The sequence below is a fragment of the Triticum urartu genome, chromosome 5 (assembly GCF_003073215.2).
Source record: "Triticum urartu cultivar G1812 chromosome 5, Tu2.1, whole genome shotgun sequence".
NCBI classification, from domain to species: Eukaryota; Viridiplantae; Streptophyta; class Magnoliopsida; order Poales; family Poaceae; genus Triticum; species Triticum urartu.
Genome location: NC_053026.1, coordinates 627,220,055 through 627,227,675, shown reverse-complemented (window position 1 = coordinate 627,227,675; position 7,621 = coordinate 627,220,055). Strand labels below are relative to the sequence as shown.

The window sequence follows — 7,621 nt, the reverse complement described above, 5'->3', positions numbered from 1 at the left end:
AAATCGACAAGTCGCCAGCGGGCTTGGAGGAGGCCCAGAGCACACTGTCTTCTCCACTCATTCGCGAGGCTGCGCCTCACCCTCCCAGAAACAAAACGACCTACATGCTCCCCTTTAATAGTATAGATTAAACTGTTGATTATTCCAGAAAGTAATAATCATAATTAAAAATACAGACACGGAAAAACAACAAAAATAATCTTATACTCCCTCGGTTCCTAAATATTTGTCTTTTTAGAGATTTCAAATGGACTACCGCATACGGATGTATATACACATATTTTAGAGTGTAGATTCACTTATTTTGCTCCGTATGTAGTCACTTGTTGAAATCTCTAAAAAGACAAATATTTAGGAACGGAGGGAGTATAATGCATTGCATACCTAGTTGATATGGAGGGGTTGGCAAGAACAGTCTGAGAATTGTGATATTTAGTTTTCACTCACATAAAACCTATAGGCTGACAAATAATAAGCTAATACATCATGTCCAAAATAATTGGCAAAGCATGTTAATTTCAAAAGGGAGCATCGTCAATACAATACGAACATTTGCATTTGTGCTCCATATGCATGACTGGCATGCCACGTAACGTCCATCAAACTTTGGTAATTATATTCAACCCTTTTCATATAAAGCACACTGTCATTGTAGGGAATTTATTATTAATGTCAGGTTCCATTTGATGTACTAATCTGACAACACAGTCAAAGAGAAGAAGTTTAGAATGTGTAGCCTCTATTAAGTAACAATATAACTTCCAGCACATAGTAGTGGGCTAGTTGGTGAAATAACCGTACCAAACTGCATGGAGAGTAGCCATAATTCATAAGTATTATTAGGCGTGGTCAAAACTCAAGAAGGCCCATCTTCGCATTCCTTTAATCATTTTGAAGGTAATTCGCCAGTACTCAATCAAGTCGCCCTAATAGAAGCCATATATAGAAATGTGTTCTTACAGATATGAGAAGAATAACTCGTTAGTAGTTGTAGCTCATTTCAAGAGGGAGATTTATTAAAAAACAGAATAAATGTACTAAGTTTTTGCCCTTCAGATATCTTGACATACAAATCCAGCATGTGTTATGGAACCTTGTAATGGGAGTGGTTTGCCAAGTCTTGAATTCATGGAAGAATCTTACCAAATAGGCTTTCGCCCCGCCATATAGATATAGCAACAACCCAATACAACCAAGAGTCCAATGCTGGGGCAAACAGCACAAGCACGCCCAAACGAAAAAAAAAAGAGAAAGAAGAGAGAAAATAATGTCGACAGCGTCGGATCGACGAAAATGATGATGACCCGCAACCGCTGCGCCCACCGGAGATTTACCACCTCGCTCCTAGCACCTTGAACCTCCGCATGCCAAGCAACACCTTCAAGAAAGAACACGACAACAATGACGCTACTGCCCGGACAAGTCCTAGGGTTTCCCCCGGTACGCGGACGGGCATGGGGAAGGGGAATACCCGATGCCCTTCAGGAAGGAACGGTGGCGCCCACGGGCGTCACCGCGTCGGTGCGGACATTTGGGGCCAAACAGGTTGCTTGACGGAAAGATTGAACAACATTATTTAACCTTCTTATTATCATTTCACTTATCTACATGTTCACAGGAAGAAGAAAATTAAGCTTAGCCAGTATAGCAAGTAGCACACTGCCGATATGAAATGTCACTAAAGAGTAAGTCATGTAGCTTAGCCAGTATAGCAAGTAGCACACTGCAGTTTACAAGAATCTTCCTATTTCTCATTGATTAAATAGACCAATTATTTTCAGCAATTCCGAAAACAGACACCTAACATTGTGCCCTGCTTGCTAATTCTGAAGGATGCAATGTTAATGCATCAACAGTAAGTAGTATGCAGGCTTCTTGCAAATCTCAAATGAGTGTTTTCAGTGTGGAAGATTACATTGATGTAGGCAATTACGGAAGCCAGCAAACATTTAGTTATATTTATGATGCTTGCTAATGTGGCTTCAGAAATAAAAAATCATGACAAGCGTTGCCTAACCTCTGAATTAGCTCACCAATTGCTTCTTGTAAACTGCATCAGAAGCCTTCACAATGTCCTGGATAAGGATACACAAACCCCACAGTCTTTCCTTGATAAAATGAAATGAAAAGGTAAGAGTTGTGGGTAAGGTCAGTTCAGGGAGGGATGGAACGACGAAACGAACGAAATGATAATTAAATAGAACATGATCAAATGCCCGTCTTTCATTAGACTCACTCTGGTTTCAAGCGGTGCACATCATAGTTACTTCATGGTTCTAATCTAAAATGCAGCCCTAATTCACTGGCAAATGGCAGACCGAATACAAAATTTTACAAATTTCATTTTACATACAAAAAATAAAATCACAACAAAGGGTCATTTTTTCGTTAGTTGGAACAGAGGGCCAGTTCAGGGTCAAACATTCCAAATACTACACTAAGAAACCTAGTGTGGCCTTCTAGTTTATAAAAGGATAGGAAATGAATGCTCAAATAGACTTCTACACTGATAATTTAATTTGTGAATGACAAAAAAATTATGGATTGATATTTTAATTTGGAAAGGACAAATAATGATATACCATTTTTCAGTGTTGAACACAACTGAATGGAAAACAATCCACCAATTCCTTGCCACGGCTAACATACCTATAGTATACTTTCCACCCCTATTTTACCAGGTTCGCCTCCCCATGAAATCCCCCTCCTCGGCAGGTCCTTGCTCCAATATAATGCATGAATGCACCCCATCCAAATCCTACATATGTAAGAAGAACACAGCCCATTGTAGAAGTCCTCGGTGATCCACTCAAGTGGTGAATCAGTCCACCAAACAAACGGAATTAACCGATGAAAGGGGCAAGAGAAATCACCTCTGATAAATGGCAAGTTTGAAAATGAGAATGATGATCAGGGGCGTAATCTTCAACTGCAACGATTACCTGAGATCCTCAACAATAATTTAGTACGTAACCAAGTTCATTTGGATCCTGCAAGGGACATCGAAAAATGTTTGAGCACAAAAAGGGTGTCAAAGAGTGGCAGCCCATAAGGAGCAGAAAGTGATGAAACAACACAATAGCAGAGTTAACGCAGAAATGTACAGCTTTTTTATATCACTACTAAACCCGAGATCATCCTAGAAGCGGAGGAACTAAATAATTACAGTAACATAGGCGCATCAACGACAAAGGAGCATAGATAAACCCACAGGAACACAAATTAGTTTCTTATAATCAAAGTTTCCATAATGATTTACCAGAGTACATGAACTGACAATCCAATCGAGCAGAACTGGGGAGAATACTGTGTGCTGCATAACTAAAAATAATCAATCTGTAGGTTTAGTAATACAATCTTGATTAATAGACAGATCAATTATGTCAGTCAATGAATTTTTTGCTGGAGTCAAGGATGCGAGACATTTATTATATTTGTTGCTTGTGTTGGGAAGGAAATCAAATCAAACGTTCATTGTTTTTAGTTGTTATTCCTAATAGAGTAGCACATGAAAACTCAAACAAAATAGGAAAGTGTTGTGGCCATTTAATACTGAAACCAACAGGGTACTAAGAAACTGATGGATATAAACTTGTTATTGTCATGCTTGCTGGAGAGAAACAAAAATAGAAACACAATTAATAATATGCAGTGCTAAATTAACCCATGAAACTAATACTCCATGTGACTGCACGCTGAGCACTGTCCACCTCATTTTGAGTTTGGTTACCCAACTCTTTTAGGCTGAGTTGCAAAAACTTCAAAATATGTAACTCTTTCAGAGCAGATAAAAGTTGTGTTTAAGGCGAAACTTCCTCCGTCCTCAAAGAACATGTAAGCTAAGTGTTGTCCACCTCATTTTGGGAATTGAGAGAGTTGTGCTCCGTCCTCATCCTTATGATAGCTAAGTGTTGTCAAGGAGTGAGCCTGAAGCATGTAAAAGTTCAGAAAAGTTAGCAATGCATACCTGGATTGTTTGTGTTCCTCAAAGAATACGGTGACCCTGTTGACAGTCGTGGTCTGGCAGAGCTTCAGTATGATAGTGTCTGCCCCCGGAGATCCAGACATAATCATCAATTTATCTAACACAAAAGAGTTCTCGCAGATGCCATCCTTGACGTTGTCGCCCTGTTAACACAGAAGTCTATGTGCCAATGAACCTTCTCCCTGAGTGTAACGAACATCAAATGGTTGTGATTCTTTATGTGCTCAGTTATGAACCAACTATTTATTAGCTGCATGTAGCAACCTGATCAGCGCGGGACACTCGTACATGCATGATCGGCTATTCTCGGCCTTAGGCTTTGCCTGAAAAAATTCAAAAAAAAAGTGATGGCACATCAGCTCACTCCATGATGCCTTTTTTCAAACCAAAACTGCAAAAAAAAACCCACATATAGTATCTCGTACCACAGAACTTAGTGAACAACTGCACTCTATCTTCTGCATTTAGTCGGCTTTCCCCATATCTAATACCGAATCCAACTTCCCATGAATACAGGTTGTAGAAGTCGTATGCCTCGCCCAACGAATCGAAACTTGTTCCTATTTCTGGTTTAATCATACTATTCGTCAGTTCCTCGGCAAACTTCCTTATCGATTGCTCCAGTGTGCTCATCCGTGAAGCGCACAGAGTTCTGTCCGGTGGTGTGTTGCAGATAGTAGTGTTTTCTCAGGAAATTATGAACTGGTTTGTCAAAACATTTAATCCACGGACTCCTGATATGCAGCCTGGTTCGCAACGTTTCTCTTATCTGAAATTCTAAACACCTTACGACATCTAACTACCTGAAACACGCCGAAACCAAATTCCTGCTCCCATGATTTCAAATTAACTAAATATATTGTTTGGCGAATCACCATCAAGAGTCCTTGAACTTAAATAGCTGTCTATAAATGCGCTCAAATTAAATATACAATCAGACCACGGGGACGAGACGGCTCACCTTTTCGTCCATCCAGGTGCCTCCCGATTAACCTCAGGGCGCAGCCAAATTCACCAATTGAATCCTCCGTGCCAAGAGCGCCAGCCTCCCCCTGGGTGGCAGCCTTAGCGGCACTGGATCGGAGTGCTTAAGGTCATCGGCAAACTCTTGCCGAAGTGGGAACCTGCGGGCGCCGGATTTCAAGGAAAGGTTTGTAAAAATCAATAGAGGGGTGGCGGACAAAAAGAGCTTACCTGACCACCAGATCGAGCACGAACTTCAGGCCGTTCTCCTCCATCCTTAAGCACTGGAGCGGAGGTGGAGGCGACCAGAGCCGGCGGCGGCGCGGCGCCGAGGTTGGTGCGACGGCGAGCTCGGGCGGTGAGGCGGCGGGGCAGAAGCTGCAGGAGACGGCGGCGGGGACCTCGAGGCCGAGCTCAGGCCATGGCTTCCCTGGCTCCAGAGGCCGTGGCGGCGCCGGACGCAGCAGCGGGGCGAGGAGGAGGCCGGCCGTCGGGGAGGCAGGAGCTCCTCGTCCCCTCGATCCAGATCGGGATCGAGGAGGGAGCAACAGGGGCGCGAGGGAGCGGGCGACCCGCGGGCAGCGGTCGGGGCGTAGGTCTTTCTTCGTAGGTTAACCGTTGTAAATTTTTGTAGGAGGATTTTCTGTCCATGAATCATAGTGTTTCACAACGGGCCTCGTGGTAGCATATCGTTTTTTTGTCGGTTTTGAGGGCGGAAAGGGGGAATCGCTGGGTTGCGGGAGGTGGAATTCAGGACGAAAATTAATCGTCTCTGATGGGATGAAAATTGACCGGCGGAGACTATCAACTGCTCCATTAAAAGTGGAGATGCAACTTGTATTTGCTTGCAACAAGAGAGTTCCAAGCGAGTATGATCATGGCCCCTGCCTGTCGCTCTCATCAAGGCCTGACAGTTGCCGGTAGCCCCTGGACCGGTCGCTGTTATACCATCCTTCGCTGTCCATCACGTTCTTTCCTGGAAAAAAATCCTATAAGACCCAAGTCGTACACAGCGATGGTAAGACCCACTTCGGCTGAGGACACCTGGCAAAACCGAATCTCAACGCACGCAGGCAAGTTTCTCTATTTTCAGTATCAAATCCTGATTTCCGTCAGCCTCGCCGAATCCTCTTTCCTTCTCCCGTTCGCTCGTCGCCGCCCACGACCACCAGCAGCAGCAGCCATGCGGCATACGGCGCGTCCTCCTCACCCCATCCGCACAGGCTGCTCGTCCAGATGCTCTGTCACGTCGCGCAGTTAGTCATGGTAAGGAAAAAGGACGATCTCTTGTCGACGGCGGCGGCGTGACACGATGATGCTCATCCTCACAGCAGGCACACCGGCTACTCGTCCAGCCTCTCCATGATGCTGCAGAGTCGTTTATGGCAACGAACTATAGGCCGCCCATCATACCGTGTGGGGATTGATCCTCTTTAGTATCAAAAACATGGATCTGAAGATGGATGTGTGTAATGGCAGTGCTTGTCACTGTAAATTCAATTGATTGATGTAAAAAAATGTATTTTTTCACCATGTAATCAGTCAATTTTAATTTTTACCCTATTGTAATGTTCGAAGCTTTTTGGAAGTTGCAAGTTTCAACTGAAATTGATCTGATGATCCCCTAGGAAAAATGATATGATGGTCAGTTGTATCTGTTTGGTTCTCTTTATTTTGTTGTATCTTTCTCTACAACTTCCTACCATCACTGTAAGTAATATGAACTGCTGATGCCAGGGGCTTCAGGTATCAGGAGAAGGCAACTGCAACAATACACATTGCAGATTTTACAGGAGCTTCAAAAGGCTCCTGGCATTTGTCGTGACTCTGTTTATCTCTTTATTCAACAAACAAGTAGGCAGCAATACCCATTTCAGTATTATTGGATATTAAAAAAAACCTTTAGCACAAGAGCTTCAAATACCAAGAGCTTTTATTCACAAGGAACTTCAAATACCAGGAGCTTTTAGTCACAGTGTACATCAAATTCATTTATACAATACATTTGCTCCACAATCTGCATCAACTATCCTATCTTAACTTGAGAAATTTCTGAAGGAAAATGTACAAAGCATCTGCTGAATAAACCAAGTCTGCAGCTTCAGTTCGTGTGGTTTTCTTCAGTTTCGTCAGTAGTTTTCTGTTCTTCAGTCAAGCGAGATTAGCTAGAGTTTGTTAGCGCGGAGAGCGAGTCTGGTGGGTAGCGATGGACGAGCAGAGTAGTCGGCGAGCTGCCAGGGCGCCGTGGAACGTGGCCGTGAACGGCAGGGTAGAGCGGCGGGGGCGGTGGCCGCGGCCACGGCGAGCTTGCCGGAGAAGCAAGCAGAGGAGTTGCACTAAGGGCGAGCTGCCGGAGCGCCGAGGAACTCGGTCGTGGTCGTGGGCGGCGGCGAGGGAACGGGAGAAGGAAAGAGGATTCGGCGAGGCTGACAGGAATCGGGATTTGATACTGGAAATAGAGAAACTTGCCTGCGTGCGTTAAGATTCGGTCTTGCCTGCCAGGTGTCCTCAGCCGAAGTGGGTCTTACCATCGCTGTGTACAACCCGGGTGTTATAGGATTTCTCATCTTCCATTATACTTTCGGTATGAGGACGCACCGTGTGCCTGCACTGTCTACTGTGTTTTATCTCACAACATAAATGTATTACCACCTAATCCCAAACAAGAATATG

The 7,621-nt window shown here is 43.9% G+C and overlaps 1 long non-coding RNA gene across 8 annotated transcripts; it reads right to left on the bottom strand.

Moving 5' to 3' along the window:
- Window positions 1–1,100: 1,100 nt before the first annotated feature.
- Window positions 1,101–5,610, bottom strand: LOC125511379. 8 transcript variants are annotated; one of them, XR_007284970.1, is made up of 10 exons: window positions 5,180–5,610; window positions 4,947–5,109; window positions 4,250–4,308; window positions 3,968–4,167; window positions 3,260–3,904; window positions 2,874–2,990; window positions 2,650–2,758; window positions 2,018–2,103; window positions 1,472–1,604; window positions 1,101–1,378 (listed from the first exon to the last, which is right to left on the bottom strand). It is a non-coding gene; the product is annotated as an uncharacterized LOC125511379 (long non-coding RNA). The 8 variants fall into 8 exon arrangements; XR_007284969.1 differs by having other exon boundaries at window positions 3,260–3,894; XR_007284972.1 differs by having other exon boundaries at window positions 3,855–3,904; window positions 5,180–5,607.
- Between the last annotated feature and the right edge of the window lie 2,011 nt (window positions 5,611–7,621).